At 35.9% G+C, this 12,118-nt stretch overlaps 1 protein-coding gene across 17 annotated transcripts in view; it reads right to left on the bottom strand.

Moving 5' to 3' along the window:
* TBC1D5 (TBC1 domain family member 5) overlaps positions 1-12,118 on the bottom strand; it is a 567,716-nt gene that overhangs the window by 444,724 nt on the left and 110,874 nt on the right. For 3 of the 17 annotated variants that reach the window (XM_067033845.1, XM_067033833.1, XM_067033843.1), the window contains exon 3: positions 7,010-7,143. The exons of the other annotated variants lie outside the window; for them this stretch is intronic. The gene's annotated coding sequence lies outside the window, so the exon portion shown is untranslated. The remainder of the gene's footprint in view (positions 1-7,009; positions 7,144-12,118) is intronic. 17 annotated transcript variants of the gene reach the window in all.

Raw genomic sequence — 12,118 nt, forward strand, 5'->3', positions numbered from 1 at the left:
CTCTCCCCCACCCCTTTTTTGGCTTAGTAGTATCGTTCAAATTTCATGCCTTCAACTAACATTTTCTGTCCTCATGTCTCTAGTCCTGGCCTGGATCTCAAGAACTAGGCCACAGCTGGCATGTATGTAACACCCAAAGTAGACACTGCCAGTTGGTTGGATATTGGATCAAACGACATCTCAGCACTGCTCTGGACAGTCACGACACTATCAGATAGAAGGAACACTGAAGAAGAAACCAACTCACCACATTCAATCATTCCCTAAATGTCTCTACCTGATAATCCATATCAGCACCTTATAGACAGTTTATCAAATGCAGAACTCATTATCTTTCTCTAAAACTTTCTACTCACCTGCTTCACTTTGTAAGAAAATCCTGAGTCTTCAATAATTCTTTCATACCTTCAGATCCACTTTGTTATCACATCTTACTGAATAACACTGTGGTATCAACCAAATTTGTCTCTTTTTATTCCCCAATGTCATGTCTTAATATAAGCACTTAATACCTCTTAACAAAGCTCCGAAAACTGCCAGCTTCCTAACTACTCTCCCATCTGCAGTCTTTCTCCCTTTTTCTCAATGTTACTAAGTGCTGCAAAAGTAAACTGATCATCTCGTATGAGCATCCGATAGCCACACAAATTCCATATTCTCACAATCAGTATCCTTGACAATGTGGCTGTTAGTTACTTCTAATGTTACTTGTATGTCTCCACTCTCTATGTATTCTGCCAAATATAATGTCTCTATTCTTTACTCATGATGTTTCTTCTGTCTCGGTCTCCCTTTCCTTTGGGCTGGAGAAAATTAGAGAGTAGAAAGATAAGCAATACAACCTGATAATGCAGTGGATAAATGTGATGAGTGAAAGAGAGAGATCAAGAAAATTACTCAGATTTCCAGCTTTTACAGTAAGATATATAATGACACTTGTCACTTAGATAAAACTGGAGGCATTTGAGGGCCGGGTTAGAACTTACACTGTGAAGTGACTTGACATCTCAAAGTGGAAACAGATACCAGATAGGCAGGTGGACATGTAGATCTTGATCTCAGAAGGCAGGTGTAGACTAGCAATGTCACTCTCAGAATAAGTGTAATAATAATTTATTTATAACTGTAATGAAAATTTATGCCATAGGTTTGCTTAGAAAGCTAATATACATAAAGTTCAAAAAGAAGATATAATTTTAAAAGAAGAGGCCTAGAATATGCCATTAGAAGCCAAGTAGAGAAAGAAGAGCTAGAAGACTGAAAAGGAATAAGCAGAAGAATGTGATTTTACAGAAGCTAAGGAAGAAAAGCACAGTTAGAAGAAGGCATGGTCTGCAATGTTGAATGCTACTGAGAGGAAAAGGAAGAAAGTAAGACAAAGATAAGGGGAAAGAAAATCCTATGAGATTTACTAACACAGAGGTATTAAAGGTGACCTTAGTTTTCACAATGGAGAAACCAGAGTGGAGTTGCTGGAGTGAGAGTGGGAGGTGAGGAAATGAAGGTGAAAAGTTAGAGACAACTAACTTTTCAGGTAGAGACAACTCCTTCAAAACATTTGGCTATGAAAGGGAAGAGAGATATTACAGAGAATGATGTATAATAATACACATAAATACACATGTAAATACACAAGTGCCTCTAAAGCTCTTGGAACCATGCATTATTTTCTCCCACTGATAGCTCTCAATGCAACATTCACTCCTACCAAGGTCAAAAACAGGCAAGAATGCCCACTATGACCACTATTACTTTTCTTCTGGACAGATTAGTCACTGAAATCAGACTAGAGAAAACCATTAGAAATGTAAAAAATAAGAATTAGAAAAGAAGAAACAAAGCTATTTGCAGGTGACCTGATGAAGATGAGCTGGAAAACCCTAGAAAATCAATGATGAAACTCAAAAAACAAAAGAATTCAGCAAGGTAGCAGGATATAAAATAAACATGCAAAAATCACTCACATATACAAATAAAACCAGATAGGATATCTTAATGAATGAGAAAGTCTCATTTAAAATAGTCATAAAAAACTATTAAATATTTAAGAATAAACAGAAATGTTCAAAACCTACATAAAGAAGAATAAACACTCTTCAAAGTCACAAAAGTAGGCCTAAACGACAGAAAAGAAACACCTTGTCCTTGGTTAGGACATCTCAACATCAACACGTCATAAATTTACAAATGTAAAATGCGCTAGACAATTTGATGTTGAAGTTCAAGTGGAAAAGAAAAGTTCAGGAAAAGCTAGGAAACACTGAAAAGGAACAGATATGGCAAGGGAAGGAATGACTCTCGTTAAAATATACTACAAAGTCTCTATACTTAAAACAGTGTGGCACTGAAGAGATAGACCAATGAAACGGAAAGTCCAAAAATAGATTTAGCTACGATAAAGTGACATCCCAAAACACTGGTACAAGAGTGGGCTTTTTAACAAATTGATAGACATTTGGGGAAAAGAAAATGAAGACAAAAACTTGATCTGTTTCTCACACCATACACAAAAATAAACTCTAAATGGATCGGAGATTTAAGTGTAAAAAATGAAACTATACACATACTTTTTTATAAGTTGAATTCCTCCTATAACCTGGGAATTATAAAAGAAAAGTCTTTCTAATTAGAACTAAAATGCAAACACAAAACTTATACATGAGAAAAATACCAGAAGCAAAATCAAAAGAGATATGACAAACTGGAAGAAAACATTTACACTATAACTCACTGATAGATGGTTAATATCATTACAAACAACTTTCAAAAAGACAAAATTTCCTATAGAAAATGGCTTTTATAAGATTTATTTTTGTCTGTGTTGGGTCTTCGTTGCTGCATGCAGGCTTTCTCTACTTGCGGAGAGCAGGGGCTACTCTTCGTTGAAGTGCATGGGCTTCTCATTGCGGTGGCTTCTCTTGTTGCAGAGCACAGGCTCTAGGTGCGCAGGCTTCAGTAGTTGTGGCTTGCAGGCCCTAGAGCACAGGCTCAGCAGTTGTAGTGCACAGGCTTAGATGCTCTGCTACATGTGGGATCTTCCCAGATCAGGGCTCAAACCCGTGTCCCCTGCATTGGCAGGCGGATTCTTAACCACTGCGCCACCAGGGAAGTCCCTAGAAAGTGGCTTTTAAACAGACGAAAAGACATTCAGCTCCACTCATAATAAGATGAAATGCAAATTAAATGTATACTGAGATACCATTTCTCATCTATCAGATTGGGAAAAATTGAAAACATTCACAGTACACTCCGCGGGCAAGGCTGTGGGGAAACAGGCACTCCCGGACACTCCTAGTGGAAATGCAAAATGGTACAACCATATGCAAAGGAACTGGGCAATATCTCATTAAACTACATAAGCATTTACTCTTTGAACCAGTGAGCCCACTTCTAAGAATTTACCCTGAAGATAAAACCTGCAACAATATGAAAATGCATATACACAAGGATATTCATCACAGTATTATTTTCAATTGCAAAATACTGGAAATTACTTCAATACCCATGTGTAAGACACTGGTTGAATAAACCATGGTACATATACAAAATAAAGTAGTATCTGTAAAAATGAATGAGAAATCTCTATAAACTAATATGAAGTGATTTCCAAGATACTGAAAATGAAAAAAAGAAAATTGCAGAAGAACATATATAGTACACTACACTTTTAATAAGAAAGGGGAAATTTTAAAATGTAAGAAAAATTATCTGCTTACCCTTATAAAAGGAAGGATGAACTAAAAAACAGTAATGCTGTTTACCTATACAGGATGGAGTAAATAGGGAACATGGAAAGACCTTTTCATACAATTTTATTTTTTTGAAAAGTAAATCATTTTCTACATATTCAAAAAATTAAATCAACAAGAATGTGAAGGTGCAAGAAAACTAAAATGAGTACACTCAACTGTATTTTACCGTATCCACACGAATTATAAAGAAAGAAGTAATCCAAGTAATTATGAGTACAGCATTTGATTATATATACTCACAGAATTGGGTGGCGTGAGGATGGAGAACTTCAAACAAACCTTGAACAGGTAAAGTTTTTGGTAAGTGTATTTGTTCTAGTGGTATAATGAACCAATTCTGAAACTATTTTAGATCTGTTATGGAGTTGCACAAATAACGTGTTGATGCTGCTGGAAGCCAATCCTGTCACTGTGAAAGAAGGGACACATAAATATGGAAAAGTGGAAAAGAAGAAAGAACCCTGTGGAGATGGATTAGAAATAGAGATACTGGGGCTTCCCTGGTGGCGCAGTGGTTGAGAGTCCGCCTGCCTATGCAAGGGACACAGGTTCGCGCCCAGGTCCGGGAAGATCCCACAAGCTGCGGAGCGGCTGGGCCCGTGAGCCATGGCCGCTGAGCCTGCGTGTCCAGAGCCCGTGCTCCACAATGGGAGAGGCCACAACAGTGAGAGGCTTGTGTACCGCAAAAAAAAAAAAAAAAAAAATTAACATTCTCAATGTGCCTCCACATGAGATATCCCAAGAAGGATATATCATTATTTATGTAGTTTTCTGGAACAGAGATCCTGAATCTAATCATGAGGAAACAGCAGACAATCCCAAATGAGGAGTGACAGGCAGACAGATAGACAGACAAATGAAGGACTGCATCATTCAAAAATGTCAATGTCATAAAAGACAAAGAAAGGCTGTGTGACCATTTCAAAGTAAAGAAGGCAAAAGAGACATGACAGCTAAATGCATTAGCTGGTCCTAGACTTAATTCTTACTGAAGGGAGAAAATGCTTATATAAGGAATGTTATTGCATCATGTGACAAATTTGGAATATGGACAACAGATTAGATATAAGTATTATACTAAATTTACTGAAGCTGGTTATTGTACTATAGATATGGAAGAAAAGAACATCCCTACTAAGAAATATACATTGACATACTTTCAGGCATAAATGCAATCTCTGCTCAAAGTTCAGGGGGAAAAAACTGTGTGTGTGTGTGTGTGTGTGTGTGTACGTGTGTGTGTGTGTGTGTGTGTGTGTGTGTGTGTATCTCGAGGGAGAAAGTGAGGAGACACACCCAAATGATAAATGAGGTAAAATGTTAACAGTAGGTGAATCTGGGTACAGATTAAAGTATTTTTCATTTAATTAAAGTTTTTTTTAAAAGTATTTTTTAAGCCATCCACTTGCTATTTTTCCTACTATATTTTTCCCACGTGAAGTTGAAGAGAGTGAGGCCCCAGGATGTGAAGTCATCAGGAGGTAAGCCCACTCCACCTTACTTCTGAGTCTAGCACTAATTTTAACTATCACAATACACGGCATTTAAGACTTACCAGCACCTTTAGCTCTAAGATTTCCAAGGTTGTTTGGTCTGCCCTGTCTTACCCTCTGCTATTCTCTCCTAATTTTCTTTCCTCTGTTCCCCTAACTGCAGGCCCCTATCACTACAGTTGCATCCTGCCTCAGGCTCTCCAGCGTACAGTACACTGGCCAACTTTACTTCTTACAAGTACTCTGGGAAAATCCTATTTTAGCTGGAAAATCCTGGATTTTAGCTCTCATACATTTACTAGGCTATACTTTACCTACTCCAACAGGCACCCGGGAGGGCAGAACTGACTCTTTCTTACTATTGTATGCCCAAGGTCAAGTATAAACCTTACTCTATATTTAGGATTTCAGTAACCATTCATTGAGCTGAAATGTTTAACTTGTTTCATCACTCGCTCATGGCTTTCCTCATTCTAACAAATATTGGGAATGCTCCATTTCCTCCCTTCCATTTGCCCACCAAATCTGACTGAGATCTAGTCAACATTCACTTTCTGGAAGATGCTTTCTAGTTATTCCAGCTCTGGAAATGTCTGCCATGCTCAATCCCTTCGGCACACAAGGGCTGTACCAATATCTTTCGCACTTATTATAAATAACAATATTGGAAAGTATGTTTTCTGTGGCATAACATCACAGCAATTTCAAAAGTTGTCCTCATCTCTTATTTTGATTAAGAAAAATAAATATTGGAAAGAAGCCAGTGTGTGCATCTGCTAAAGAAAAGATAAGAATCACTGTTAAAAAAAAAAAAAGAAAGAAAAGTAAAAAGAAAAGGATGCCGGATGCCACGGTCAAGTAAATTTGGAAAATGCTAAATTGAGTTAAACTACCCCAGGTTCTCAGATCTTTTAATATAAATCAATGTATACTGTGATTATCCTAGAGAGTAACAAAATATACGGTGCTTTCCAAACTTACTTGACCATGGGCTCTTCGTACTCAGAGCATCTCCTGGGAAAAACAAACCACAGAATATACTTTGGAAACGCTGACTATGCTATTACTGCGAGAACACATATCTGGGAGAACAGAATATCTGGAACTTGCTAAGACACTTAAAAAACAAAAGAGGGGCTTCCCTGGTGGCGCAGTGGTTAAGAATCCGCCTGCCAATGCAGGGGACACGGGTTCAAGTCCTGGTCCGGGAAGATCCCACATGCCGGGGAGCAACTAAGCCCATGCGCTACACTATCTACCATGTGCCCGCCCATCTAGAGCCCGTGCTCCGCAACAAGAGAAGCCACTGCAATGAGAAGCCCGTGCACCGCAACGAAGATTAGCCCCCACTCTCCCCTAGAGAAAGCCCGCATGCAGCAACAAAGATCCAATGCAGCCAAAAATAAATAATTGAAAAAAAAAAAAGAAACCAACTGCTTAACATTAACAGAGTCACGTAAAGCTTCCCACCTATAATTCTATACAAAGTAGCAACTGATTCTAATTGTAATTAGTTAACGACCAAAACCCTGGATTTCTACATCCAATACTTGCCTGCTTCAGGGTCCCACGAAAATTCTGATGTGAACTTCCTATTGCCTCCTCCAACTCCTGAACTGCAGATGACCAACTGCAATCAGCATCCCACAATTACAACACACACATGCAGAGCAAATGAGTAGTTTTGGCTGAGAAACATTATAGCAGTGTTTCTCAAATTTTAATGTGTATACAAGTTACCTGGTATACAGGTATACAAGTTACCTGTTGATCAGAACGCAGATTCTGATTCAGCAGACATGGGGTTGGGCCCAATATTCTGCATGTACAGCAAGCTCACAGGTAACACCAATGCTGTTGAACTAGGGACCTTGCTCTGAGGGAGAGTTCCAGGCACCCTGTGACAAAAAAGAGGCCGCTAACTTATGAGTATCCAATGCCTGGCCTTCAAACTGCTTTTCAGAAGTCTAATTCTGCCAAATGAAAACAATGAAGTTTTTAATCATTTATAAAAACTGAAACTGTGTGCAATAAAAAGAAGATATTAAAATCATTATTATCTGATAACAATTATTTTTCTTTAGAAACGGTAGTTTCCTACAGATTGCCATGAAAGTACATGTATTTATACAAAAATCATTTCTTAGTCTAATGCCCACACCAGTGACACAAAAACACCTTGACATTTATGGTGGTCAGGAATTGTCTCCACCAATAGTGACTTACACGGCTGCAAAGAGAAACTATTATTGCCATGCCTCCACCCAAAAGACAATGTATAAAGCCAGCATCTTTCTCAATGATTTACTGAAAGCAGCAGCTCATTTTAATAAAACCATCCCAAAACATAAAATTGATTGAACCAACTGCTGTGGTGGGCATACACAACAGCTGATCAAAATCATTCAAGATTTTTATTTGTAACAGACTTTCTTTCAGGCTTCGAAAATTTTTTCCCATTCTATACTTTTATCTTGATATTGAAATCACTGAATTAGAGAAAAAAGAATTTTTAAATCTATGGAATAAAGTTTTAAACTACCAAGTAAGTCAATTCAAGAAAATAATAAACCAGATCAATACAACTTAATGCACACACTAAAACTAATACCCACTTTTCTAGAATGTACTTTGAGTGACAAAAATTAAGAGTTCAAACTGGGTCACCTCTTGTGTTGTCGAAAATCGTGTGGCTTTTTCTAGGGATAGCACTGCCACCACATCACACACAACATATCACCCTCATTCCTCACAAAGGCAAACTTAGCACAATTAGATATTATTTCTCTTTATAACTGTATTTCTTGATATTAAACATTTAAGATTTTATTTCACTATAAAACAAAGACATTTATCCTTCACTGCATGTTAACTGATGCCCTTATCTGACTTTTTATAATAAAGTAATTTTACAGTATTTTTGTCATAGTGAAGGACAAAGATAAGCCAACTGTTTAGATTCCTCTCCTTCGTGTTGTGTCTTTTTGATCACTAACAATGCTGCGTGAACAGCCAACAGAAGGCTGACATTTCATAAAATATGCAGTGATAAAAACTAATACTGTAGCATCTGGGAGCAATCTATAAAATGCAGAAATACACCTAATAACTGTGATCTTAAATTACAAGTTACTAAAAGCTAAAGAAAAAGCATACCTAAGAATAAAAAAGTGGCAAGATTACAACGGGGTTTTTTGTACTCCTGTTTCGAAAAACAAAGTTTTAAAAATAATTTAAGTCTGTAACACTTTCCCTGCTATTCTACACTTAAAAGCCAACTTCCTTCTAAGAACAGGGTTTCTGTACTATATACCTTTCAACAGTTGAAGAATACATTACAAAATCATCATTGAAAGGGACTGTAGAATATGCAAAGGAAATTCCTTTTTCTCAGATACTTAAAAAATGTCAAAACCGATGATGAAGAAGCAATATATTACTTTCAAGACATGATGCCAGAAACCACCACCAAAATAAGTTTTAAAGACTATAATAATCTAAACAAACATACTCTTAATGCCTGTACTAATACATCTTTTCATAATCTAAGCCTTAAATTAAAGTACTTGGTACACAACAGCAAAGTAAACTGTGCTCAACTATGTTTAAATAATTTTAACCTTACTGCTAAACATTTGTTTTTCAATAGTGGGAAGCAAGTAAGGCACTCAATGAACACCATCCAAGAGCAAATCATGTGAATTATCTTTATAGTATTTGGTTTAATATTCCACCTATATCTTATCAAAATCACAGTCCAGCAAAAGTGCTTTTATTGTTTTTTTTAATATCTATGCTAAGGGGAAGTGAAAAAATAAAAGCCATATTCAGCACTTCAAGAAGCCTGAATTATACTCTAACTAAAGAAAATATACAGCAGTTACATATGTGGGAGGCAACTGTCCTTGTGCTTATAATTAGCATCTGCATTTAGGGATTCCACCGCTTAATGCACACCCACCGCCTGTTACTCTTACCACGGCTTTTTAATGTCACTTAATGGAGATAAATACTCTTTCCCCTCCTCATATTTACATCAACGCTATTTAATTTTTTTAAAGCTGTTATAATAGGTTAAACAGCAGTCTCAACATCACTCTTCATCTCCCACTGGACAAAGAATGGCATTACAGGACTGAGAATAGAGAATGCATGTTTACATTCATAATGTGCCTAACTATAACATTTATGTAAATTATGATTTTACATTTGCAAATGGAATAATTTTTCATTTCACAGCATACTTTGCCATTCTTTCAACATTAACTTTCCATGGTTATTACAATCTCAAAAAACCATACCTATGAAACAAATGATGTTGTTCAAGCCATTGGAAGAAACACTTAAAGCTAAAATAATCATGTATCTAATAATGTACTTAATTTTAGTCTAATCTTATTCTTCTATAAAAGAGAGCTTTAGCATATTAAATAAAAACTTTTCATAGATTTGAGTTTAGGGAATCTTCCTTTTAAAAATATTTTCACTACCTTTTAATTATTTCACATCAGGTTACCTATCACATAAATGATATACAAATTTACTATAATTGTTTAAATGTCAAAAATATATGGATCATTCTTTCCATTATTGTGTCTACTGAATTTAGACTTAGAGCATATCAGTATTATGTACATTTAGAAGAAAAACAATTGTTTTACCATTTGAAAACCTATGATTTCAAGGGTAATTTACTCTATCAAAATTTATTTTAAAAAATTATACATACCAATAACAGCAGAGAAAAAAAGAAAGCAATTCTTGGGTTTTTCCCTTGTCAAAAAAGTAGTAAATCACATTCCCCAACTGTGATTAAATAGACACTGTTAAATTCACTGGAGAATATTTATCTCTCCCTTCTAGAATGTAAAGTCCATGAATATGGGGTCCTTACTTCTTTTGTTTAACTCATATCAATAATGCCTAGGTATAGGTAATCAATTAATATTTATGGAAGTAATGAGTGAGCAAATATCAATGTATCATCTGAGATTTGTAATGAATGATACTTAGTCCATAAGTGAGATCTAAAGAAGTATAACATGGTCCCTGATCTCTTGACACTTAAAATCCAGTTAACTATACAGAATCTAGACCCAACTACAAACAAGTACTAGTGCAAAACATTAAACACAAAGTGCCTTGTGAGAGGCAAAAATCAAAACAGGAGTTCAGAAGAGGGTGAGATTACAGTAGACCATATTGTTCAGAAAGATTTCAAGGAGTGTACAGGACATGAGCTCCAAGTTAGCAAAAAAGTACATAAGCTTTAGATGAGCACGTTAAGAAGAAAATATGAAGGACGTCATAGGACAAAAAGATTAAAAGTATTGTGAAATGAGAAAGGATATGCAAAAGTAGGAAAGTTCTCGGTACGGTGGGATCATCTTGACAGAAATGGGAGAATTTTTGCTACTCACTAGTGGAAGATAAGGCTAAACAGTAAACTAGGACAACTTTACAAAAGAACCTTGAATATCAGGCTAGACTCAATATTTTGTAGTAACCTATTAGGGAAAAGACTCTGAAAAAAATATATACAAACATATAAGCATATATGTAAACTGAATCACTATGCTGTACACCTGGTGACACTATAAACCAATTATACTTCAATTAAAAAAAATATGAAATCCCTAACAAAATCAGGAAAGAGATTCCAAATTTCAATCTATAAACAAAGTGGGGCCATTAAAGGTTCCTAAGCAGAAGAGTAACAGAGTAAAAGCAATGTTTAAGGAAGATTAATCTGACAATGTATGGGATGGATTTGAGGATAGAAAGGATATCAAATACTTCAGACCTGAGGAGAGCAAGAACTTCTGTAGTATTCTAGGAATAAGGCTGTAAAGGAGTGGATGAGGCTGGCTTTTGAGAACGGTAAGGAAATGACAGGAGCAAAAACTACGAAGACTATAAACTAGTTAGATATGATGGGTAAGGGAGATGGAGACAATGAATTCCTAGGTCCAAGATAAAGACCCTAAAGGATAATGGGAAGGAAGCTAAGAATGGCTAAATTTTTCTGGGAAAAAAAAAAAAAGGTCAGGGGCAAAATGATGCTTTCAGTTCTCCCAAACATTCACCGTGTTGGGAAGCAAAGTATTCAAAATAGTAGGAAACGGAGAGATGGAAACCTGAGAATGTGGTCAAATGCAGAGCTACAGATTTTATTTTATTTTTTTTTAACTTTTTATTTTATATTGGAGTATAGGTGATTAACAACGTTGTGTTAGTTTCAGGTGTACAGCAAAGTGATTCAGTTATAAATATACATGTATTTATTCTTTTTCAAATTCTTTTCCCATTTAGATTGTTACATAATATTGAGCAGAGTTCCCTGTGCTCTACAGTAGGTCCTTGTTGGTTATCCATTTTAAATATAGCAGTGAGTACATGTCAATCCCAAACTACAGATTTTAGAGTGCACTATGAAGATGCAATAGCACAAATATGGAAAAGGAAGGGAAAGGATGAGTAAAGAACAGAGACTGAAGATTATACCACACAAGTTAACAAATTCTATAAATATACCTGTGGAAATCAACTAAAATAAAATGAAATTGATTGAATGGCATCATTAGATAGTTCAGCCCAGAAGGAATGACTAGAGCAAGAAGGCCACAGTGTTCACAGAGAGAGAGCTCACAAAACCTCACCCAAGCAGAAAGTACACAAGAAACCATAATTTGTAAATATTCTGTTTTTCTTTTTGTTTTAGAGAGAGAAAATATTAGAATATAAACTAAATACCTGAGGAAACTATAAAACTTTTAAATACATTACTTCCTACTGTATTGCTTTGCTAAAAGAAAAAGCTAGGACATTTTTCTTTTAAAATATCCCAATTCTAGAATACATAAATTCCCATAA

The sequence above is a fragment of the Kogia breviceps genome, chromosome 5 (genome assembly GCF_026419965.1).
Source record: "Kogia breviceps isolate mKogBre1 chromosome 5, mKogBre1 haplotype 1, whole genome shotgun sequence".
Lineage (NCBI taxonomy): Eukaryota > Metazoa > Chordata > Mammalia > Artiodactyla > Physeteridae > Kogia > Kogia breviceps.